Source organism: Hyaena hyaena, unplaced genomic scaffold (genome assembly GCF_003009895.1).
Source record: "Hyaena hyaena isolate Hyena2069 unplaced genomic scaffold, ASM300989v1 scaffold_125, whole genome shotgun sequence".
Taxonomy (NCBI): domain Eukaryota; kingdom Metazoa; phylum Chordata; class Mammalia; order Carnivora; family Hyaenidae; genus Hyaena; species Hyaena hyaena.
Window position 1 is genome coordinate 3,142,206 of NW_024080757.1, and position 26,134 is coordinate 3,168,339.

Here is a 26,134-nt window from a genome sequence, read left to right on the forward strand (position 1 = left end):
CTTCTTCCCTCCCTCCCTAGCATTTTTGCATACTCCAGGCCACAGTGTTTTCTCCATCAGGGGGTTTCAGGGTAGCTGTTCCATAAATCACCGAATTCAACCATAACTCTACTAATCTGACCATTCCTCCAGTGACAGGACATTAAACTCCCCTCAAACTTCTTTCTTGTTTTTGTTTTTTTAAATTTATTTCTGAGAGAGAGAGACAGACAGACAGACAGACAGAGCATGAGCAGGGAAGGGTCAGAGGGAGAGGGAGACTCAGAATCTGAAACAGGCTCCAGACTCTGAGCTGTCAGCATAGAGGCTGATGTGGGACTTGAACCCATGAACCGTGAGATCGTGACCTGAGCCGAAGTCGGACGCTTAACTGACTGAGACACCCAGGCACCCCATCCCCTCAAACTTCTAAGTTCATGGTCTGTATCATACAGCTTGTCTTAAACAGACTTTTGTCCTCTGCTGATGTATATCTAATGGTCTTGTCTTCTAATTCAGCCTGCAAATTCCTTTAGGCGAGCAACACCCTTGCCTGCCACCTGCCACCTCTTCCAGAAATGTATGGAGCAGAAGTGGAGACACAGGCTGCTAGATAAATTTAAAGTCAGCCGACTAATGTCATTATCCCCCTCCAAGTTCACAGACCCACCTCTCCAAAGCCCTCCAGGAGACAAGACAGACAGGTTTGGTGAAAACAGCCACAAACTTGAGACTCATGACAGAGTAGACTGTATTCTAGATTGAGTGTTTCTCAGTGGCTCAGTCAGTTGAGCGCCCACTTCAGCTCAGGTCATGATCTCGCGGTTCGTGGGTTCTAGCTCCGCGTTGGTCTCTGTGCGGACTGCCAGCTCAGAGCCTGGAGCCTGTTTCAGATTCTCTATCTCCCTCTCTCTCTGACCCTCCCCTGCTCACGCTGCCTCTCTCTCTCTCTCTCAGAAATAAATAAAACATTAAAATTTTTTTTTAGATTGAGTTTTTCTTCTTCACAGGTGTTAGGGGTTGAATTCGTTCCCACCTCAAAATGCGTTGTGTTGAAGCCCTTAAGCCCAATGCTTCACAATGTGACTCTTCAGAGACAGGCTCTTTGGAGACAGCGCTGAAATGAGGCTGTTCGTGTGGCCTCTAATCCATAGAGGCTGGTGTCCTCGCAAGAAGAGATCTGGACACACAGGTGACACCAGGGACACACATGCACAAGGGACCGTGTGAAGAGGCAGCAAGAGGGCAGCCATCTGCAAGCCAAGGAGAGTGGACTTGGAAGAAACCAACCCTGTTGGCCTTGGTTAAACCTAACCTTGGTCTAGGACTTAACTGTGAAAAATAAATTTGCTGTTTAAGTCAATCATCAGTGGCATTCTGTTATGGCTGCTCCAGCAAACTAATATGACAGGCGTCTAAATTCAGATACTTCCCAAAAGCAGAGACCAAGACACGGACATGGGTGCAGGTAGTGTATTTGGAAGTGACCCCGGAAGTAGGAGTTAGCGAGCAGAGAGCACGACGCAGGTGTATTATTTAAGGGTGTGTGAACCAGGTCATGGCTATGGATAATGGGGGCTTGATTCTGCTGTGGCCTCCAGGACACCCCCCTGGAACTGTTCTAGAAGGCAGGGACATCTGCCCACTGGCTTCCTTCCATTCCTGAAGGGCACGGGGATGGTAACTCCCTTGACTTGTAGGTTAGTATGTGTACACCCGTGGCTCAACAGAAGCTCCTTGGGAGAAAGCAGAAAGTGAAACAATATGCACCTAAAGCAAGATATGAGTGGCAAGGAGAATCTGATGCTGGCGGAAGCCATCAGAGAGGACTGCGAACAGAGGCAGGACACAGTGATGCCATGTGGGACCAGAGGGAACATAGAGCTGCTTCACCATAGCTGATATGGCTGGTTCTTCCTCCAGAGGCAAGAACACAGATAAGACATCTGGAGGCAGCAGGAGTCTGTGCTGGACCCATTCTGAGGCCACAGAGATGTACCGACGGGTGTCCGTGACACCTGCTTTCCCTCCAGAAGGCAAACATGGACGTCATCAGAGAATCGTGAGGGGGTATCGAGGGACACTCGCTTGGGCATGCTCACTGTCAGCAGACTCTTGCAAATTTTTTTAAAAAGTTTATTTATTTTGAGAGAGAGAGAGAGCAGGGGGAGAAGCAGACAGAAAGGGAGAGAGAGAATCCCAAGGAGGCTGCATAATGTCAGTGCAGAGCCTGACGTGGGGCTCGATCCTACAAACCGCGAGATCCTGACCCAAGTCAATACCAAGAATTGGATGCTTAACCGACTGAGCCACCCAGATGCCCCAAATTCTGTACTTTTAATGAGAATTCGGGTTGGGCTTTTTTTTTTTTTTTTGCTATTTTCCAAAGCTAACCTAATTCTTTTACAATCAGCCTCTTCCCATTGTTGTAACTGGCCTTTGAGCTCTAAGATGAAACCTATGAATTATGCAAACACAATTGAGTTTAGATACTGTATGCTCTCATTCAAATTTTAGGTAGTACCTGGAAGCCAAACCATAAGAGAGATTCTCTCCCCCATCCACGTTTCACCTCTGGAATTGAGTTTTTAGGTCAAATACAGGGCAGTTTTGTACACCAGGTGAGAGATTTCTAACTCATATTCGAGCCACCGTCAGAGACCAAGGAATGTGACTGCAGGGCAAGGTTTCTAAATTACCCTCAGAAATGTCTTCCTTTCCTTTTGGCGAATAGTCGCCTGAGATTTATGATTGAACACTTTTGTAAAGTCCTACATCCAAGATAAAGTTATGCAGGGAGATGCCAGACATGAGTGGTATTTCCTGGTATTTTCCAATCCTCTGAGCCCTATCTTTAGGGTTGCCAGATTTAGCAAATAAAAACGCAGAACACTCAGCTGAATTACAGTTTCAGACAAACAACAAATAATTTTCATTATAAGTATATCTCAAATGATGCATGGGACATACTTCTACTAAAAGCATTTGCCGTTTATCTGAACTTCAAATTGAACTTGGCATCCTATGTCTTACATGGCAATCCTACCTCTCTTAATATTCCAGAATGGAAAATTAGCGAGATTAGAATTTAAAAGTAGAATTTCTATTTAAAATATGAACTTCCTGTTTTAACTCTGATAAACTACAGCAGACCATTCAAAGCATGACTAGTCAGAACAAGCTGCTATTCTAACAGACAGGATTCATTTTAGAAGTGACAGCTCACATTAACAATTAGGGTAGCTCAATACCAAAGGAATACAAGTTTAAAAACAAATGATTCAGGTTCCCCCTAGAAATCAGTGTCGTAAGAACAAAAACTCATGTATCTGTATGGAAAAGAGCAATTAAAAATGTAAGAATATTTTTATTTGGATAGCTCACCACTGTTTACTTAGTGCTCACAAAAATTAAAAATATCGATGGCATTGGGGATAGGGGTTGGTGGGGGGGGACACACAAGCAAAAAGCCGTTGAGAAGTTTTCTGACTGGATCGGAAAGCTTTCGATACCTCAAGCCTTATGGAAGAACTAAAGAATGTCCTCTCCAGTTTCCTCCTCCCCTCACAGTTTGAGAAAATGGTCCTGGATTTTTTTTTTTTTTTTTTTTTTTTTTTTTTAAGGAATTGGCCATAATAGGAGGACAGGACCACCTGAGAGCATGGTTTCTCAACTTCAGCATGATGGATATTTGGGGCTTCTAACTCTTGGTTTGCGGGAGGGCGCAGGGGAAGGCTATCCTGTTTGCTTAACTAACTGCATTCCGCAGCCTCTACCGGCTAGATGTCAGGAGCATCCTCTCCCCTTCCCTCTCTTCAGTTATAACAACCAAAAATGGGAGCAAAATTGTCCCCCATTGAGATTCACTGGCCAAGGAGAACCTTCAGTATCTTGGCTTTTCCTTTTCCCTGGCAACTGTACAGTCCTGAGTTCCGGCAATTTTTAAAAATACCATTGCACGGCAGATTAGAATAATGAGACAGAGAGAGAGAGAGAGAGAGAGAAAGAGAAAACTCCCAACAAATGAAAATGGTCCTAAATTTTTGTAGAGTATAATTAAAAATAAATAGGTCTGTCTGTCACCTCTGTATACATGGAGAGTCGTGTGCTAATACGAAGGCCATCTAGACCCGAGACCTGTCTTTACCCTGTTTCTCCAACTTGCTCCCCATACAGAATAAGAGCTGGCCCTTCTATCACCTTCTGTGACCCACACACACGTCCCCATTCAGTCCCTCTGTCTGAACCCGGGGAAGTAGGTCGTTCATCGTCCCATGGTAGGGATGAGAGAACTGAGAAGTCCTGAGAAGTGAAATAGCTTGCCCAAGCTCCCCAAGTCAAGAGATCTTCAACCTAAGTCACTCCAAAGTCCAACCCCTTCACCACCTCTCTCTGCTGGGAGGGAAAAAGAAAGTCACTAAATGCCTCTGACCTTCACTGTGTTTCCTCACCTGGAAATGACATTTCTTAGTATTTCTCAGAACTGTTGCAATAACTTGAAGGCAGCTTACTGGGCTGTGGGAGGGAAAGGACCAAAGTCCTGGGCACCAGTGAGCCGTGATATCCAGCGATTTCTGGGCGAGTGTAACATCCACCCAAGGTTCCCTGCACTGGAGCGTGGGGCCCATCTCAAAGGCCAGGAGAACCACGCCCTGAGTCCGAGACCTACTCATACTTGAAAATGAACCAGTGCCACTCACTTTGAAAGAGCACTATCAGGAATGCCAATGCAAAGAGTAAACATCATAATTAACCCTTAGGACTTTGAAGAGTGGAGAAGTCAGAGACATCAAGTCTGGCAGGGGAGGGGTGTGGCAAGTGGTGGGAGGGAAGTGACTCGCGCTCTGGGATTCCCTCCTTGCACAAGCTCTGCGTCACCTCCAGGGCTGCTCCAAATGCATGGTGGCAGATATGTGGCCACCTGGAGCCGTAAGCCTCCCTGAGGCCCCCAAAGACCTAGGGGTCACGGTGTTGGGTGCCTGTGGCTTAGTGAACAAAATCACAGAAGGTCTGAGTACAAGGAGGCTATGAAGATTCCAGGTTAAGTGTTCACCATGCAGTCTGGCCCCCACCTCCAGCACAAACGGAATCACGTGTGTTACCTGCCTGTTTTGCAGTAGTTTCTGGACCAAATTATGGTTTGGAAACTTCCAAGAGAAAAAGGAGCAAATGCAAAGTGTTTTGGGAACTCGGTCCATGAAGCCGAAAGGAAACATTTAATTTTGGGGTTACAAAGTCTCAGCAGGGTAAGAAGTAGCTGTAGAGCAAACCTAGGGAGGTTCCGGATTCCTTTTCTGTAAGAAATGCCATCTGTCTGAAGCTTGGATCACTAGGGCCTGGGAAGGGCAAGTAGCGATGGTAGTGAACATCTCTCTACTTTATCCTCGATGCAAAAACAGCCAACGCTGCGCCTTATATTGAACTTTTCATTCTTAATTACTTTCAGACACCTGTTACCCCGTTCTCCCCCAACATCACAGTGGAGAAGGTACACACTGTTGGATGGTCTGGGGGCCAGAAGACCACAGACAATTCCAAGAGAAAACTGTCCCACCCACCATTTCATGAAGCCATATTTAGATTCTGGGTCTAATTTCAGCAGATATCAGCACAGCGGAGGTACAGTTACAGCGGACAGATCGTTTGTCAAGAATGGAAAAACACAGGATGCTGGGGCAACGTTGCACTGAGGGGGGGTGGGTGGGAAGGAAGAAGTGAAGATACGTTTTACAGGAAACGTGGAGAGAAACTGCTACCTGAGTGGGCAGAGTTAAAGCTCTGGCCCTGGGAGGGACCGAGAGCCCAGGTCAGCCGAGGCGAAGCCACAGACAGGACGCCATGGTTACCAGCTGGTCACCACCAGAGCTTCCCGGCACGCCCACCTGGGGCCACAGTCCTAGGGTGACAGTGGGTGGTAATCAGGGAGACACCAGGCACAGGGTGGCCCGGGAAGGAGTTCCAGCCATACCTACAGACAGAAGAAACAAGGCCTGTGCTATATAAATAATAAAACGATTATACATTTACCTCTCAATCAGGAAGGAAACCTTGCCGGCTTTCACAAAATTAAGACTGTGGTCTATGCAGTGCAAGAGGAGATTTCTTTGATGGGCTGCCTTGTTTTATGATACAAGGTCGGGTAATGCGGACTGATTAAACAAATAAGTGAGCGACGAGGCACAATGACATATTTTTACAAAGGCCTGTAAGATTTAGTAGCAATTCCTCCATCCCTACCATCCGTGATTGCTGAAGAAAAAGTAAACGGAATGATCTGGGATATGAAAACAAACTTGTGGGGCGCCTGGGTGGCTCAGTCGGTTAAGCATCCAACTTCAGCTCAGGTTATGATCTCATGATTGGTGGGTTCGAGCCCCGCGTCGGTCTCTGTGCTGGCTGCCAGCTCAGAGCCTGGAGCCTGCCTCAGATTCTGTGTCTCCCTCTCTCTCTGGCCCTCCCCTGCTCACGCTGTCTCTCTCTCTCTCAGAAATAAATTAAAAAACATTTAAAAAAAACCAAACTTGACCCACAAATTGCCAATTTAATTACACATATGTGAGAAATTCACCAAAAACCTAATCATTTATATTCTGGACTAGTATTACAGTGCAGCTAGTCGGTTAGATATTTTAAATTATAATTTCAAATGGACTCATTGTCATAGGCCTCTGGGTCCCATTTTACACATGGAATCAATAGACTCCTACTAATAAATAGGATTACTTTCCTAAGGCTCCCGGTGGGCGCTCGGCTGGACTGGTGTTTGGAAGGCGGTTTCGAAGTTCTCCAAGGACAATTACTTCCCTGATATTCACCCTCAAGAACGGGAAGGACCCAAGAGAAATCAAATCAAGGGGCAACTGCCTGCAAAGGGCAGGCTTAGCCGGGCAGGGAGATGGATTCAGACAGTTTCAAATGCTCCTCTCCGGCGATGGGCTTACAGATCCACCAAGGCCTCTGTCCCTCCATCAGAGAGCTAACGCGTGTGGCGTGTTTGCACGCGATCTACATGGTTAGAAGCTACCCGGGTTGTGACTACGGCCCTTCCTGCCACAACACCCCAGAAGGGGCAGGGCTGCACTCCACAGCGTCCACTGCTCCCAGAGCTGAGGGAGGGCTAAGCTTCCGGCCCAGGAAGCATCTGCTGCACGAGCTCTGTCCCCTCTCATTTGTGTTCTGCTCTGTGGCCCCACCTTGTCCCGCGTCCTACATGGGAACACACACCCTCAGCAAGGCTGACATGATCAAGCCTCGCTGCCCCTGGATGTGAGTCCTTAGGAGAGCTCTTGTTGGTCCTTCCGTTTCATGCAGTACACTCTCTACAAATGCCACTGACTGCCCTGAGGGACACAGAGATGCCCAATACCCCCTCCCAGACAAAGGCCCCAGAAACACCTTGGGAGGGACTCGCTGCATCTGGCTACCATCATGGCTAAAAAGGAGGCTGGGAATTGCTTGGTCTGGACTCCTGCGTCTCCCACTGACTGTCTGGAAGTGTAGCCTGGACAAACTGCTTAACCACTGAACTTCACCTTCCTCATAAGGGTGCTGTGTCTGAAGAAACAGTATATGCAAGATGCTGTGTCCGATGTAAGTCTGGTACAAAAGTACTCAGTAAGGTGGACGGTATGTTTATTACCCTGAATTCATAGTGGATGAGGAGACAGAGCCCCAGGCTGTAAAACTGCAAGAAAGTACAATGTTGAAGACTAATTTTAATGAAAAAGAGAAAAATACACGTATAAGAGGAGGGGGCAGGATTTTCCTTACGTATAGCAAAACATACTACAAAGCTACTGTATTGCAAGCAGTGTGCCATTTTCTTAGAAGGAAACACAGATATCAGTAGAGCAGAGTAGAAAATCCAAAATGAAACCAACACAGATCTGCATGCACGTACACGTACACACACACACACACACACACACCCCACACACACTTTCATATGATAAAAGTGGCTTTTTTTTTTTTTTTTTAATAATCTCTACGCCCTGTGTGGGGCTTGAGCTAGTGACCTCGAGATCAAAAGTCTCATGTTGTATGAATTGAACCAGCCAGGTGCCCCAAAAGTGGCATTTCAAAATCATGAGTCTTGAGGATGCCTGACCCATTCAACAAGGGGAACTAGTCTGACTGTGCATTTAGAAAAAATATAAAGTTAGATCTCTAAAACACACACACACACACACATACACACAACCTTTCCAAGGAGACTAAAGATCAAAATAATAAAATTATTAAGTCAGAATAAAATACAGAGTACTATTTTTTAAATGTTTATTGCTGAGAGGCAGAGACAGAGTGTGAGTGGGGGGAGGGGCAGAGAAAAAAGGAAGACAGAATCTGAAGCAGGCTCCAGGCTCTGAGCTGTCAGCAAAGAGCCCGACATGGGGCTTGAACTCACGAGCCGTGATATCATGACCTGAATTAAAGTCGGACGCTTAACCAACTAAGCCACCCAGGCACTCCAAAATACAGTGTATTGTTATAATTAGGGATTAGGAAACTCTCCCAAAACAAGCCACCGACTTCAAAAACTATTAAGACTGTAGTTTTGTAGTTTTTTATATTAAAAAATGAGGGCACCTGGGTGGCTCAGTTGGTTAAGTGTCTGCATCTTGGATTCGATTCAGGTCATGATCTCATGGTTCGTGAGATAGAGCCCTGCATGGGGCTCTTTGCTAACCGTGCGGAGCCTGCTTGGGATCCTCTCTCCCTCTTTGCCCCTCCCCCACTTATGATGTCTCAGTGTCTCTCAAAATAAACTTTGAAAAAAAAAAAGTACAACTTTGGTAGAAATAGTTCATAGATAAAATTAATAGAAAAATGACAGAGGGGGGAAAAATATGTACTACACACACATGCATGCACACACCAAAGTCCAATATCTGAAACTCGTTAAAAGTTCCAATAATTTAATAAGAAAGTGGTAAATAGCCTTGTAAACAGAAATGGTAAAGGATTCAAAGAGGCAATTTACAGAAATACAAATCAGGTCAGAGATGCTTATGTTTACATCCATAAGACGAGGACAGTAATCATACCAAATTCAGAGGGATGTTGAAGTTTAAATCCGTAAATTCCACGTAAAGTGCTTGAAAGAATCCTGGCACATAAATACGCGGAATAAGGATTAGCCAGTAGCAGTAATAGTAGTAGCTGCGGTGGTGGTAACAAGGATTAAGAAAATCACAAAATAAAAATCGGAGATCATCATCTAGCATCACGAGCAAAGCCATAAAAGGACGCCTGTTATCCAATATTGGAAAGAGAAGAGGAAAACAGGCATCCTCTCCGCACGGGCAGTGGGGACATTGGGGCAGGACTTGCTCAGCCTGTCTGGAAGGCAATCTGGCCTCACCTATGAGCATTTCCCTCCCCATGCCCTGTGATGGACATTCAGTATATAGAAATGTCGCCTACGGAAAGACATGTGTTACAAAAACATGTACAAAGGCAGTTAAAATTGGAAATAACCGGAACCACAATGGCATGGGGAGAGTTAACTATATTCTGACAAATCCATACAATGGGCAGAGTGCAGCTGCGACAGAGTGAACACTGGCGTGGAGATGCATCCAGTGCCTTGCTAAGCACAAACTCCAAGCCACAATTTGCACCTTCGTATAAAACATGTATTTGCAAATAAACAAAAAAGGAAAAGGCCAAGCTGTTATTGTGGTTGTGTCTAGGAAGGGTTGCAGGCTGGGTGGGAAGACCGAGTATTTTAAACTTACCTCCATTGATGGTCTTTGATTTCTTTAAATAAGGCAGCCTGTACTAAAAACAAGTATTTTCTTAACAACAACAACAACAACAACGGTAAGGGCGCCTGAGTGGCTAAGTCGGTTAAGCACCTGACTTTGGCTCAGGTCATGATCTCAAGGTTCTTGGGTTCAAGCCCTGCATCAGGCTCTGTACTGACAGCCCAGAGCCTGGAGCCTGCTTCAGATTCTGTGTCTCCCTCTCTCTCTGTCCCTCCCCTGGTTGTGCTCTGTCTCTCAAAAATATATTTTTTAATAAAAACAAATTTTTAAAAAAGACAACGAAGTTAGTGTTTCTTAATCCTCAGTGGGCACCTGACTAGATTAAGTGTCCACGGCATTCCTTCAACGGCCAGCAGGAGCCCCACCTCTGCAGGTATGCTCCAGAGAGGGGCTATTACAGCTGGTTACTAACAGAATCGTTCAACTTGAACCTGACTCCACTCATAATGTGCTGATCTCATGGGGCATGGAAGGCAAGAGCAGTATCTGCAACCGGCAGTTACACTCCTCGGGGTGAATTAAGAAGCTCGCGTGCTGGTTTGTCAGTGCTCATGTGATTTACACAACACCAAGTTCCCCAGAGCAGCAGATCCGAGCTCCAAATCACGCCAAGCTGGGGCCGACATGTATGCCTATTGAGAACTCTTCTCTTAGGGGCAAAAATAGAAGGAAACCTACCTTACCTAAAAAAGGGCAGCCAACAAGCTGGCTGTTTCAACAGTTATTCTTGTATTCACAGCAAAAGGTGAAGCAAGACCCAAAAGAGCTCACCACGTGGAGACCAGTTACGGTCAAGTATGACGGTGCACGTCGAGATCCGTTTAAAGAAATGTTTCTAAAATTCAACTACGGTAGACAGACGAGGCGGCTCTTTTCTAACCTCTTTTACTCCATGGGGCAAGACGGGATGACCACACCCCAGAGCTGGTTTGGGGAAGGATGGCAGCAGCTGAGTCATGCTAGACCTTCAGAGGTGGCAGGCGTTTTAGGGGCCACACCTTTGGCCACGCTTATGACACAGAGCAGCAAATGTCGGAAGTCAGGGGCTTAGAAAAGCTGATCCTCACACTCTTCAGCAGAGCAGGAAGCAAGAAATGAGTACCTCCCGCCTTTTTCTCAACCTCTGTAATATAATCAACCACAAATGGCAAACTTAAAACTGTCACTGTCACCAGAAGTTGTTTTGGCTGAAGGTGGACGGAAAGGGGGCGGGGTTGACCACCAAAGGGCTAGAGAGACACTTTTAGAAAGAGAACCATCAAGACAAACCTGGGCCATAAGAAAGCCACATAATCTTTCACATGCATTTTCAAGGCCCAGCCTTCTATCAAAAGAAGCCATCGTTCCATCCCAAACACTCCTTTTAACACAGCAGTAATTAATTACACCGGTTACTTAGAAACAGCGCAGGGTTTGGGCTGGTGAAGAAGTGAAAAATTTCTGCCACTCTGATTAGGGTCCTTTTTTCCTTTTTCCATCCCTCTTCATGGAAAAAAAATCAGGTTAACATCTTTTTTTTCCCCTAGTTTCTAAGTTTAACTACATATATAAATAAAAGTCTTAACTAATCAAAATTTCTGATCCCAGGCTTTTGATTATAATTTATATGATGGCTATTCATACCCATTCAAACAGTGGGTAGTCAAAAGCTTTTTCGCACAAAGAAGTGTGGCATCTGCTTAATGCCTTTATTGGGGCTAGGGGACAGGAACTGCCCGGACAGTAACCGAGTAGCTGGCCACTCTGTGCCCAGCTCCAGGCTGGACGCCTTCCCGTGGTCTCTCATTTCATCTCTCTCACAATATCTTTAAATACCCAAATTACCAGACATGTCAGGAGAGTGACCATTTCATTTCCAGATAAGTTTTGTACATCTGGCTGGCAATTTGGTTATAAAGATTTTTAATGGTGCTAGATAAGAGGACCATTAAAAAGAGAAGGAATTAAAAGGAGGAAAATATTTGTCAGGCAAACATGTCAACAGTCTCTGGAGAAAAGGGAGGGAAGCAGTTTCCCTGTTTGCTGGATGATGAAAAGCCCAAAGAAGGCTAAGAATTTCTGTTACCAAGTTCTGGGCTCTGGCGGCAGGATCCTCCCGGAGTCCTCTGGTTTCAGGGAGGGACGCCAGGCCCAGGAAGGGATCAAGGGGTTCTGCCAGCTGTGAACTGTCCTGATACACCCAAGACTATCGCTTGTAAGCTCTGTCGTTATTAGAATTGCACTTCTAGAAGCAACACTGCAGAGCAATTAAGGCATTAGCTCGCCCCCAGCCCTTTCCTGTTGAGAGAGATCTTTTCTCCAACAGTGCCTCTCAAACCTGGGCACCAGAATGACCTGGGGTGGGGGGCTGTTTAACCCCACATGGCTGGTCCCCTCCCCCTGACCCCGGGGAGCTTCGGTGTGACTGGAAAGTCTGCATTTCTAACATGCTCTCGAGTGCTGCTGGTCTGGGACCACATACTGAAGAACCGCTATTCTAAGAAAACAGACCAGAATCTATCAAAGATAAGAAAAGGCTGCTTTTTTTTTTTTTTTAAATGTAGCAAAATCTTTATCAGTTGCGACCCGAGCCACACAAAGGCAGGGAATTTTGTCTGCTGCTGGATGCCCAGCGCCTGCAACGGGGGCTGGCCTGTACCTGGTGCTCTGCGCGCATCTTCTAGGTAAGTCAACGGAATCCGTGGGCTCCACAGTGGAAACCGGCCCACGTGGGCAGGGGTGGGCAAGGGAGAGTGGCTGCATTTGCACCAGGCGGCTCACAGGTTTTTTCCTTTTTCATGGTCACAACAGAATACATTTTTAAGTATTTCACAACCAGCTCTCTGGGAGGGGGGGGGGGGAAGGCTTTAGTTTGTTGTATGTGCCATTTTCCTTGGTGTAAATTCTTCCACCAAAGTGAACCATAAGCTACCATCTTGGCATCACTGAATGCAGACGTGGGGAGAGAGGAGCACAGGTGGTTCTCATAGCAGGTCGAAGGTCTCCACACACCCCTGGGAACAGCTAAGTGTTGGGGAGGCCGCACCAGGGCCGCCCAGCTGCCCCCCTCACGGCATATTTGTGTCTTTCTGGTCCTGCAGCCCAACACTTCTTTGTTTAAAAACGTTTTTTTAATGTTTGTTTTTGAGAGACAGAGCACAAGCAGGGGAGGGGCAGAGAGAGCGAGCGAGCGAGCATGAGCAGGGCGGGGCAGAGAGAGACAGAATCTGAGGCAGGCTCTGGGCTCTGAGCTGTCAGCACAGAGTCTGACGTGGGGCTTGAACCCACGAACCGGGAGATCATGAGCTGAGCCGAAGTGGGATGCTTAACCAACTGAACGCCCCACGCGCCCCCCACCGACACTTCTTTAGAATGCAAGGTAAATGACACATTCCTTCCAAAGCATTTAATCCTGAAAACTCGAAACTCAGATTTTCCATGTGTTTTAGTATGCGGGTGTGAATGGAAGTCTGAGCTACAGAACTAACTAGGCATCCGTTTTCTTTAGGTTAGTGGAAGAGAACAATTGTGGCACTTCCCAAGGATGCAGAACGGATTTATTTTTGTTACCTGCTTCTGTGTGTACCACAGTTAATATTGTCACTTGCAAACGATAATAAACATGGTTTTAAAAAATTTTTTCCCTTAATTTATAAATTCAATCTAATCTTCAACAATGTATAAATTTCCTGGTTGATTAGTGTATTTCAAGCTGTTTAGACTGCACAATTACTACACATGATGAAAAATGTTTATTACACATTTTTCTCTTACCAAGTATTTTATGCATAGTAATCCTTCTCAGTTGAAATTGATTCATTTTGGCTTGTCTATTAAGAATACACAGATGTTTCTTCAATCTCTACAGACAATTGCAATTATTTTTTAAAAATTTTACCTTTTTAACTTGTTTTTTGATATATACGTTTAAGATTCTTTTCTTCCGAGCATTTGTTATTTTTATTTTTAACAGAAGTAGAGTTGACACATATGATGTTAGTTTCAGGTGTACAACATAGTGATTCAACAATCATATACCTCGTGAAATGCTCACCACAGTAAGCGTAGGTACCGTCTGTCACCATGTGAAGTGACTACAATATTATGGACCATGTTCCTGGTGACTGTCTTATCACTGGAAACTTGTACCTCCTAACACACTTCACCTTATTTGCTAAGAGCTGATGTGCACTGGAAGGCAAGCTCTACTTAACAACGAAGGTACCACTCCCAACAGTCAAAGGCAATGACAGCAGACACTTCAGAGTTCAGTGCGTTTAGCACTTCACCCACATTATGCGATTCAACCTTTCCAGGAACTGAGGTAGAACCCCAAATCCGGTGAGGGAAACAGGGGTTGGGGGAAGTAGTGGTGCGCCCAAATCATCAAAGTGTGACATGGTCACGGTGGGATCAACAACCACGTGGAGAAGTAGGTCCTGAGCAGGTCTGTCTTCATTATCCAGGTAAGTAAATGATAAATGCAAAACTTCCTTGGCCTTCCCTGAACTGCAGACTTTGATCCTTTCTTCTGCAAGGGGCAGGAAGCTTCAAGTGGCCAATTCACAGCACGCCTGCCCATAAACCAGAGAAGGCTCCAGCAGGCTGTGCCGAGCACGTTTTCTCTGCATCATCTACCAAGGGTGGGAGCACAGCTCTGGGGTTCCGCCGGGCGGGGGGGGAGGTTAGGCATGCCAATTAAAGTCCGGCTATGAAAAATCATGTACTTTGAAAATCTCTACCATATTTCAAAATGTAAATGTACACCTTATACAGAAGACACATCTACGTGATTCTCGGTTTCTGCTCTTCCTTCAAGGTCTAGTACAATAGTCAACGGGGCCCAGGGTTGATTTTGCTCCCAGAGACACGTGGCAACGTCCAGAGGGAATTTTGATAGTCTTTTTCTAAATTTTTTATCTTTATTTTTGAGAGAGAGACAGAGAGAGAATGAGCTGGAGAGGAACAGAGAGAGAAGGAGGCACAGAACCCGAAGCAGGCTCCAGGCTCTGAGCTGTCAGCACAGAGACCAGTGTGGGGCTCAAACCCACGAGCTGTGAGATCATGACCTGAGCTGAAGTCAGACGCTTAACTGACTGAGCCACCCAGGCGCCCCTAATGTTCATTAATTTTTGGGAGACAAAGTGCGAGCAGGGCACAGTCAGACACAGAGGGAGACACAATCCGAAGCAGGCTCCAGGCTCTGAGCTGTCAGCACAGAGCCCGACACGGGGCTCGAACTCACAAACCACAAGATCACGACCTGAGCCAGAGCCGGACGCTTAACTGACCGAGCCGCCCAGGTGCCCCCCTCCACAACTCTGACAGTCTTAATTGGAGGGGCTACTGGCACGGAGTGAGGGAGGCCACAGAGGCTGCTCAACATTGTAGGATGCACAAGCAGGGCGTCTCCCACCAAACGACGTGTCTGGCCAAAATGTCAGTGGTGCTGAAATCCTGCTCCAGTTTCAAACGCCCTAAAGCTTTCTCTGTCCTCTTCTTCAAGTCTGGAGGCCTGAGAGACTCCATCAACGCTACCTAACGGCCTTCACCATCCTTTATCTTATCATGGGGATTGATGAACATGTTTCATGTTGCCTTTCTCCTAATGAGGGCGAAAGCGTCTGGGCCAGTCCCCTTTGAAGCCCTCAGGAGACCGGAAACTGTATTCTGCACAAAGTGGGTGGGCGATAAGTATCGATCCAACACTCTGCTTTCCCCGAAGGGGATAAAGATACAGAGAAATGAGACGAGCCAACGCTGAAGAGCTCCTGTGGGTGGAGGTGGGGGAGGGGCAAGCGCTAAATTGGGGTCACACGACACATTTCCTATAGGTGCTCTCATTCAATCCTTGGAACCACTGAAGCAGACAGGAAACACTTGTAGGCACCTACAGCTCATAGGTCTAATTTGTAAAAGGTCACATGCTGGTAAGCGACAGAGCACACTTCTGAGGCTAGATCTTCAAGCCCTATGCTCCTCGGGGGCTCCACAGCCACTTGTCACTGGTCTCCAGGGCTCAAAGCGCGCCTCCCTATGGAATTAGGGTGTCTGAGATGCTAACAGTGAAAACAGCAACATGAAAGGAAACTTTACATTGTCAGTGACATCGTCACAAGTTTCGCTACCCGATAGAGCAACAAAGTCGGTCAGTTCAAGGCGTGATGCAAAACAGGCTTAAGTACAGGTTACGAATTTTAAAAATTAATTACAAAGATGCTTAGAATTTACAGAAGTTTTTCCTCCAGAGGAGTACTCAAAGACTCATTTTTAGATGCCAATGTGCCGGAGCTTAAGAAAATTCAAGCTTTTGTTGTTTTTTCGTTTCTCTGTAATCAGCAAAATCAGAGAGCCTCGGAAATCACGGTCCAAAGAGCCATCTTTGTCCAATGCGGAATTATGTGGCCTTTCTTTATGCACGGCGCTCTCACTCTCTAGCTGGCGCTGGGCTTTGAGAGGCTGCAAAGCATTGGCTTCTTGAAGCAGCCAGGAGCCAGGTCCGGACCCGGTAAAGCATGTAATAAATAACATCTGATGGCTGGTGTCTGTGAGCCCTGGCAGTATTGATCCCCCAAATCAACCTGATGGATCTGTCTCGTTCTCATATTACACGGCGAGACGTGAAAACAACGAAAAGGCTTTTGTGGCAACACAATGTTTTTTTTTAAGTTAGGGAAACCAGTCCTGGGTCTTGCCGTTGTTCACGGAGACTTGCACTACGAGCTCTGTGCAAAGCCACATTTCCAGCGCGTGGCCCTCGCTTCGTGGAAGGCTGCCGGCCTCAGCGTCACTCACAACCAACTCCTACCAAATCACCATCTGATGGAGGGCACACTGGGCAGCCCTGGAAGTTAACCGTCTGGACCATCTCAAGTCTCAATTCTCGTCTTAGCCCTCACCCCCACGCTGCCTTCCCACAGGATCGCCGCCGCTCTCCTACTTCCAGGCTCATTCAGTCCATGGCGCCCATACCCGACACGGTGTGACCTGGTTCTCTTCCCAGGGAAATTCTTGCCTTTCTGTTCAGTCGGCAACCTGTTCCAGGCGGGCCTCCACCTGACAGAGTGAAGAGCCTTCCTACTACGGGGCAAGGTAAGCCCCCCGAGGGCAGGGGCGTCCGGCCTGTCAAGGTACCCTGTTCCGGCCGGTGCTGGCGCCTGGCGAGCGGGCAGCAGCACCCCTCAGACCTCCCGAGCCAAGATTCTCAGCGCCTCCCCGGGCTCCCTCCTGCATCACCCGCTTTGCGCCTTGGGTAACCCACCTTCAGACGGTGTGCGTTGGCGACGACCGGGAAGTACAGACACTGGCATCACGGCGGGCATGGGGCACAGGTGCGCCTGCTCACTCTTCTGGGGCCTGCGGGCTATTCCCTCCCCCGGAGCGAGGAGCGGAGACCAGCCTGATGGCAGCCCGCGGACTCTGCAGCGGCTGCGGCCTCCGCCTGGCCGGCTCCGGCTCCAGCTCCAGGACCCGTGCTGTGCTCACCTACGTGCAGGCGCGTTTGCCAACCGTCCCAGGAGATCAGAAGCTCTTGGTATGGCTCTAACTGAACAGGGTAGAGGCAGAGCGCCGAGTACGTGCTAGAGGCTACTCTTATTACCAGGTGAGCTTGGGAAAACACTAGATTCTTTCTTTCTGACGGGCATCTTGAGTCTCTACTATATAATTAATACAGGGGCACAGACCGTGGAGGACAACATCCAGGAATGAGCTGAGATTCTCAGCCAGGCTCCCTGGGTTCTGTTTCGGCCGCCCCACTCCTCAGGGGGGCCCTGAGCCAGCCCCTTAATCCCTCGCTGTCAGGTGCTTCCCATGGACAACAAGCACGCTGACAGTCCCCACTTCATAGGTTGTTATGTGGATAATGGGCTAATGTGCGTAAAGCACTCAATTTAGTGCCCTCCATATGCGCGGGCACTCGATAAACATTAGCTATTATTATCCCACAGACCAGAGACTGCTGAGTGGTAGCCCTTAAGCCAAATCTGTCCTAGAGACCTATTTTGTTTGGCTTGCACATTTTCCTTTTTAATCGAGCCAACGTTTTAAAACTGGTAGATTTCTGGCATTTTAAGGTTGAAGAGCCGGCAGCACGCAAGGCCTGCCCTCCCCTCTGGGAGGCGTCGCCTAGGGCAGGGTCCCGCAGCCCCCTCTTGATAAGAGTTTTGTTCAAGCAGAGCCTGCACATCACAATCCCCTCCCCCTCCACGCCCCCCCCCAAGCCCCCCAGGGAACCAACTCCCTGCCTGACCCTCTAGGAAGGCCAATCCCTCTTCTCCAATTTTACCAACCTATCCAATGTTAGGTTTTATTCTCCCCCCACAGTGACTTCAGTCCAAATGGCCTCACCTTGTGTGACCTGCCTTCTGCTCCCTACCTCTGCCTTAGGATGCTTCCCCAGCCGTGGACAATCCCCTCAATCTTCCGTCTGCACCTAGCACCGGGGCTCCACCCGAGAAAGCACAGCAAAACCATCTGGGACACTTCGGGGGGGAAAAAATACCCATGTCAGGACCCCACCCCCACAGATTGAATTAATCTGGGTGGGGCCCAAGTTTGGGTATTTTGGGGAAAATGCCCAGATGATTTGGGTAGGCGGCCTAGTGTGCTCCGAGACGGCAGACCATGGGAGCCAGGCCCCCCCCCAACCCGGCGGGCACTGCCTCGTCAGGTCCACACATCCAAGGACTAGAAGAGTCTTGTTTTGCTCCCGACTCCTGTTTAGTCTTGCTTGCGAGTCACCTTGTGTTTAAAGCCTGCCTCCCCGCGCAAACTCAACTCACACGTCGTCCGCATCCCCAACGCGGCCAGCACACTGCAGGTGTCTAACGAACACGCTTCTCAAGGACCTGAGTCTTCGGGGTCGAAGGCACTGAGGGGACTTCCGTGATGGAAACGCCACTGACCGACTGACTTCTTGGAGCTCACAGGTTTGGAGGAGGCAGTCAGGACACCGCGATGAGGCTACGGGGAGGCGCACTTGATGGGCCAGCGGGACGGAGGCGGGAAGAGAGAGAGCCCACCAGCAAGGGGACGCACCGGAGGGCCACCTGCAGGGCCTCGCGTGCCACACCAGAGCCGCGCTGGGGGGAAGGGAGGGCAGGACGGAAAAGGCGAGACCTCACCGGACGTACCTCGAACGCTCAGGAAGAGGTAGTTATTAATCTGGTACGTCACAGAAGCAGCCAGCGAAGGCTGCGATTCCGGCCTCCTTCTAGAAGTGAGGCAGAGGGAGAGGTGAGGGATGAGGGGGATGAACCGACCTAACACAAAGAATGAGGGCTGACAGGGAGCTGAGAAGGGGGAACGAAGAAGGCCCAGAGGCTGGCTCCCTGACTCTGGGGGGGCAACAGAGCCCTCCCCTCCCACCCCCTATACTGACTGGGCCTCCACGCGGCCCAGACACCCCGATTTCTGCCATTCAATCTTAAGCCAGACTGTGCAGATGTGAAATCATGTTAACGGTGCAATTCATGTCAACAGTGCAACTTTATTAACACGTTTAATCACAGAAATAAAGGTTTCAGTCACGATGCTATTACTACTGCTAGTACTATCGTAACGAGCTTATTCTTCGGTTCCTTCTCCCAAGTCAGCGCACAGCTTATAAAGGGTGAAGCTGCCCCGTGCCTCACCGCTCCTCCCCGTCACCTCCCACTGTAGAGGCGGAAGTGGGTTTAAATGGACACAGGGCTAGCGCCCCAGCCCCGGGAGGTAGGTACTACGGTCTTCCCGCTGTGCAGGTGAGGACAGGAAGACCCAGAGCAGGTGGTAAGCCCCAAGCCACACGCTGGCAGGCAGAGCTGGAATTAGAGCCCCAGCACTCCGGCTCCGGACTCCATCATCGGGCCCTCGTATTTAGCTGCCCTTTCCCTTTCATCTTTTAGGGCACGGTGAGCCTTTGTGCACATGAGCTTCCCTCTCTCCGAAGGCCTGCCTGCCAGGCACAGAGGGGCTCAAAAGGGATGGTGTTCGGGGCCCCAGGGCTACAGCTCTGGTTTTCTATCTCTAGAGCCTCAGAGGCCCAGAAATAGCAAAGGGCAAAGGAGGGGCGCGCCCCACAGGCTCAGAGTTCACCCCGGTGTCAGGAGTCACAGCGTCTGGGGTCATGAAAACGGGAGCGTGGAGAAGCCCTTCTCAGCAGTTTAGGCAGGAGCTGGCGGGGAGGACCAAGGGCATTTGGCTCCTCGTTCCCTGGAAGACGGGCTCCATTTACCAAAAAATTCACCTGGGGAAAGGAGTCGCACTGATGACAACCGCTGGAACCGTGCGGCCCGCTGCCCCCTGGCTGGGTGGCCGCGTCTATCCGCGGCCCCCTCCTGCCTTGTGGATTACAGACAAGCCACAGGTCCCAGCCCCTAACGAGGGAAGGGACTGCAGCCACCTCAGATTATGTTTCACTTTTAGGCTTCAGGGCTTGAAGGGATTCTATTTTTAAGCGTTCTCGGTTCCACGCATAAAAGAAGACATTTTAATGAAATTAGTTCTGGGTTCTAAGGGACGGTGGCTTCCTCTGCAAGAGTTAACAGGCCAGCCACTTTATTAAACCAGAAGTCTTCCCGCGGGAAGAGCATCTAATCCAGTGTCACCGGCCAAGCACCTAGGGGACCTGTGAAAACCACTCCAGCCACTCAGGGTGTGGACGGCCCAGGATAAAACTTCCAGTAGGGGAACTCCGCTGGGCGCCCGGGGCCTGAACAAAGTTTCAGAAATCCTTTTAGGTTCCATTCTCTGTGAAGTCCATGTTCCACCTTTTAAGTGCCAGGCAATGTCACGTACACAGAGAACAAATTTGTAAACAACAAGGCTTTAAAACTACCACCAGGTTTTTATACAAGTCAGTCATCCCTTCCATTAAAAAAAAAAAAAAAATCCCTTTCATTTAACATCTAAAAGAGAGCTTTGCTTATCCTGAATATCTGAGAATGGGTTGTTACTCCAAGACCCACTGTTCAAAGGTCACTGCCATGGGTGCACATTTAAAAAAATGGAACCACTCTTAAAGGGGGTTTTCTACACATCCCAATTTCCCCATCTAGAGCACATGAGACGTGGTTAACTTTCTCTTGGTGAATGAGGCTTCCTCTAAGAATTCAAAGTGTCCAGTTTCAGCCCTGGCTTTGTCATTAGCTAGCTTGTGACCTTGGGAAAGTAACTGAACTCTGCTGGGGTTTAATTTCTTCCCCTGCAAAATGAAGGGGATTGGGTCAGACAGCTCTCAATGTTAGGACTCAAACGAAGACCACAGAATTCGTCAACTGTTGCCTATGCTAACCTGAAGTGTTATTTTTTTTTTAATTTTTAAATGTTTTATTTATTTCTGAGAGACAGAGACAGCGTGAACAGGCGAGGCTCAGAGACAGAATCTGAAACAGGCTCCAGGCTCTGAGCTGGCTGTCAGCACAGAGCCCGACGTGGGACTCGAACCCACAAACCGTGAGATCATGACCTGAGCCAACGTCAGACGCTTAACCAACTGGGCCACCCAGGCGCCCCATGAAGCGTTATTCTTAAGAGACTGTCAAGTTATAAGATTACTGCCTGGACCGTACAGATAGCCCTAGACAGTTGGGTCAAAGCAACAGAAAGCGGACTGAAGTGGATTACAGTTGACCCTTGAACAGGGCTTTGAACTACATGGGTCCACTTGTAACTTGTATGAGGGATGGTTTGTTGTTTTTATGTTTTGTTTTTCTTGTTTTTTTATAACAGTACTCTCAAGTGTATCTTCTCTTGTGATTTTCTTAGTAACATTTTCTATTCTCTGGGTTACTTTGTTGTAACACTGTGAACAACATGTATGCAAAAGATGTGTTAACTGTGTTATTTCTGGTCAACAGTAGGCTACTGGCAGTTACGTTTTTGGGGAGTCCAGAGCTTTACTCAGATTTTTGACTGTGTGCGCGTGCGTGTGTGTGTGCGCGCTGTTCAAGGGTCAACTTTACTTTTCTTTTTACCCCTTCCTTGTTCCATCAGCTGTCAATTCTCCCATCACCCTCCAGCTGACATAAACCCCTGCCTTAGTTTACAAATCTAAGTAGTGGCTTGCTTTGCTCCCCAGCAAAGCACAGTGTGCATGGGCTTTGTGATAAAATCTGGCAACCAGTGGGCGTTATCTCTTCTTGTTCAAAGTGCTATCGCAGACGACTGTGGCCGCCATGGCCCCAAGACTGCCCCCAGTTAAGGCTCCGGGAAGACTAAGAATGCAATCTTGTAACCTGTACATTCTTTGAGTTCTAAAAACACACTGCTTTGTGGGGGGGTTGGGAGGGTAGAGGGTAGGGCAGGTGGGGCGGGAGGGAAGTGTTTCAAGCAAAAGTGACAACAGAAAATAAGCCAATTTCCTTCTTATTGGAGCAAAAGCTTTGAGCACTGTCCCTCTCTATGAACCCTCCTCACAAGCTTCCCATCCCGTTCTCTGCTGTTGCTTTTCCGAGCCTTCTGTAGAATTAACTTTTCTTGGTGTTAAGATACATTTTCCAAGTCACTCTTTGAAGCCATAGAGAGGATCAGGGCAGGAGGAAGGAGATACCATTAGTGGTTTCCTCCATTTACTGCTTTCCTAGTTATCGTGCCTTTTTAGTCCCGTGAAAAATCATTAGTAGAAAACAAGGCTTCTTAGCAGTTGTAGCTATGGTCGCTAAAACACAATCTTTAAGCTGAGAACAAGCATGAAAATATGCATTAAACCACATACTTTGTACCTCAAAGAATTCAGAAGTTCCTCTCTTTAAAAACCCAATGGAAACAAAGGATCTGATTAAGAACTGAAATCCACTTCTGTGCTATACGCTCTTTGGAGTGATTTCACGGGTACCAATACGGGACTGGATATCATGAGCGTGGGCCAGCGTTGGTTTTCACTCATCTTGGTTTGAAAACGTTAGTGAGAAAATAGGTAGTGCAAAAAGGCACGGGAGCTGGCTGGCCCGGCAAAGTGGAAGACAAGTAAATCCCATGAAATCAGAAAACCAGCCAGAAAATGAATGAGGACTATCTGAAGCTTTGCCAAATGGGTCCCAGTCCTGCAGAAAGGGGTTAAAGGGGTGGGTGGTAGATCTCTGGGGAGGCAATAAAGACCGAAGAGTTAAAAGGAAACTACTGCATTAGATCTCTGAAAAACAAGAATAAAAGCAACTTTCCCCTCACAGCCTCTAAATCTCCAGGTGCTGCTTTTTATTCAGGTCTAAGCTTTGAGTATTATTTTCTGTTTTCAAGGCAGCTTTACACAGAGCAGCATTAATCTCCGAATCTACCCTTCCAAGTATTACACAAGGTGACGACTTCTAGAAACACAACAACAACAACAAAAAATCCTTTCCTGTTTGCAAGCTTGAGTTCCTTAGCTCACAGGGCCACACTGGAGGGTGCTTTGTCTCGAGGATGATTAGAGTGGTGCCCTTGGTTCTGATTATAGAGAAGCTATTTGCACTGCCCGCGTCTGGGTGCTGCATTATATTAAAACTTCCATTTTGGGGTATGTAGTGACTAAAAATTCTCTCCGAGTTTAAACTTGGCATCAATCATATATCTCAGCAGAAGCAAGATTATTGAGTATAGAACCACAGGAACCCAGCATTTTTCTTTTATTCGTGCACAGGAAAAACACAGAGCCTGCTATCCAGCGCCTCTGGTTCCTTCATCCTTACACAGAAATTTCAAGCACTGTGGACTCTTTCCCAAAGTGTAATCAGCAGGCTGCTGTGACTGGATTAAATTAAATCAGATGTGAAAGGCCACTGTCTCTTGCATTAATAGATCCCAAATTTCCTAGGCCTTGGATGAAATGATTTCATCCATGAGGCAGAAAACGACGAAGCTCTTTTCTGCTCCAGAAAATAGCACTCCTGACTACGGTTCTCTACGGCTCTTCTGTTCACAACAGTTCACCATCTGGACATGAATTTACCTGGAGCGTGCCTCTGACCTGGTGGCGGCGGAGCGCTCAGTTCTACAAAAACCACGAAACACAGACTGCACCCAAAAGTTGGCGGGTCCCTGGCGTCACGGGAGGAGTGTGGCCCAGGCAAAAAAAAAAAAAAGTGAGGATGAGTTGATCTAAATTTATCACAACCCAAGGCACAAGATCGGGCTCAGGCAGTTCAACACCATCTCTATATATTCCTGTCTTACTGACATGCCCCTGTTTTACCCATTGCTAGAACAGCCACGTTTTGTGGAGTTAGAAACCCAGATTAATTGGGTACAAGGAATTACATCTCACTTTAAAAAACTTGTAACCATTTTACACATATGTGTAAACAAAGAGAGTATGCAGGAAGTCTCACACTATTGCTCTAAGTTAGAAAAGAAGTAACATTTCTGAACACCAGTCTTATTGGGCATCTATACTATTATTTACCAGGCACTGTGCTTAGTGGTTTACGCGGATTATCATCTTTAACCCTTCAAAAGAACCTTAACTCCAGTACTGCTGCCATTCCTATTTTACAAGAGGAAAACTGTTTTGAGACATTAAGCTACTGGCGTAAGAGCACGAAACCTGTAAAATGACAGAGGCGATTTGGCCAGTAAGGTAGTACTCAGGTTTTCTCCCCAAAAAGGTCAGGATCCGCTCCTGTTAAGGTCTTAGAGGTTCTTGAGAACCGGGATGGGCTGGGTCTGAAACTCTGGCCTCCTGAACAGAGTTCTCCACCTCTTCTTGGACGCAGAGTGTTTAAATGGTCTCTTTGCTCAGCCAATTACTTAGCTATATCCCCATGCTGTCATTCCCGGTTTAGGGAAAGAAGGTCAACAAAATGTCAAGATCTAAATCAAAGTCTAAGACAATTGTGATAGGAAGAAAATCACACTTCGCATTCAGCGCTCATGACTTTGGAATAATAATCTCCTGGCAAAAGCAGATAAAGTTTTGAAAGCACTTGGAAGGCAGGGAGGAGAATTTTCATACTTTAAATACGATGAAGTACGTGCAAGTTTGGATAGACAAGTTCTGGAAGCTCCACGGGCAGGCTAAGATTCAAAAAAAAAAAACCGCCAGCAACCTGGTGGAGGTTTCATAGCTTCCCATTATCAAAACTGCTCTGCCATAAGTAGGAATCCAATCCAAGAATCATGTCAAGGGCTGGTTGTCTCCGTTTAGGTTTATGATACAGTAACACAACGGTGGAAGGGGCCAACGTGCTTAAAATATAACCAAATATGTTTCCGTGGGGTCAAGGAACAGAACTTGAGGCCCAAAGCACAGAATATTCTTGTGACTGAGCCCCAGCATACTGGATACAGTGTGTCTAAGTAGGTACTGTACACTGTCTCCCCTGCCGGCAGACCCTTGTCACTAAAAACCAGGAGCTGAAGCCTGTATCTCATCCTCAGCAAGTATCTCCGGAGCTGGGAAGCAGTTAAGATCCAGCCATGGGAAAACTGGAAAGAGCATGGGAATCAGAAATTTTCGTTATTCCAAGCCCCATCGCATTTCCCCAAGTGCCGCCTATGTGCTGACTTCCTTAAAGACCCCCTGCAAGACCTTGATTCCCCCCAAAATAAACCCATTTGGAACTGAGACAAGGTGAGGTCAGCGACTGGTATCTATCAGCCATTTATCTGACTCTCCTTCGTTTCTCGCCTCGTGGGGGCCAAGCCTCCCCACGAGGGTGAAGGCAGGAGGCATGGAGGAAGGGAATGAAGGAGAAAAAGGAGAAAGGGGAGAGACCTCCGGGCCACACTTCTTTCTAGTATCAACAAAAAGAGAAGCCGCATACTGACCTAAATCATCTCTCCAAGGCGCTTTATAAATTACAGGGACAAAGGGAGGGGGTGGCGGGTGGCCTGGGAATCCTACAGACACCCTACCCTCTGACCCGCCCCCCTCCCCCTCCAGCACAAGGGAAGGGAGACAGAAAACAGAGCTCAACTCGGCCATTGGCGAGAAGCCCCCCCCCCTCCGGTTTTCAATCGCCCACCCATCGGCCCCCTAGGAAAAAAATACACGTAAACACCATACCCACCCCCTGGGGCGGACACTCCCGGCCCGAGGTTCCTAGAACCGGAGGCCGGGGCATTTACTTAGTTAGATTTTTCTTGCTTACTCATTTCCCTCAAGCACCCAACCCCCCGTTCCCACTCCAAAACCCCGCTCCACCGCCTACCCCCACGGCTCCAGCCCCCGGCAGAGCCCGGAGCCCCCGCGGCGGCCGCAGCCCCGCGCCGTCCCGGTCACTAACCTGCTGCTGTAAGGGCATTTCCGAACCCAGCCTGGCTCCGGGGGCGGTGGGGGGGCCGGCTGGAGAGGGGGCCCGGAGGGCCGAGCAGACCCGCGGCGCCGCGCGAGGGCGGGCGCCCGTGCTGGGGAGGGGGGGCGAGGGGGAGCCGAGGGAGGGTGGCCGCGCCGGGGGCGGGTGCGAGGGCGCCGGGACCGTCCCAGGCCAGGGAGCCGGCGAGCAGGAGGA

The 26,134-nt window shown here is 48.1% G+C and overlaps 1 protein-coding gene across 2 annotated transcripts in view; it reads right to left on the reverse strand.

Annotated features, from left to right (window-relative positions):
* E2F3 (E2F transcription factor 3) overlaps positions 1 to 26,134 on the reverse strand; it is an 80,766-nt gene that overhangs the window by 52,910 nt on the left and 1,722 nt on the right. The gene's annotated exons all lie outside the window — the stretch shown is intronic.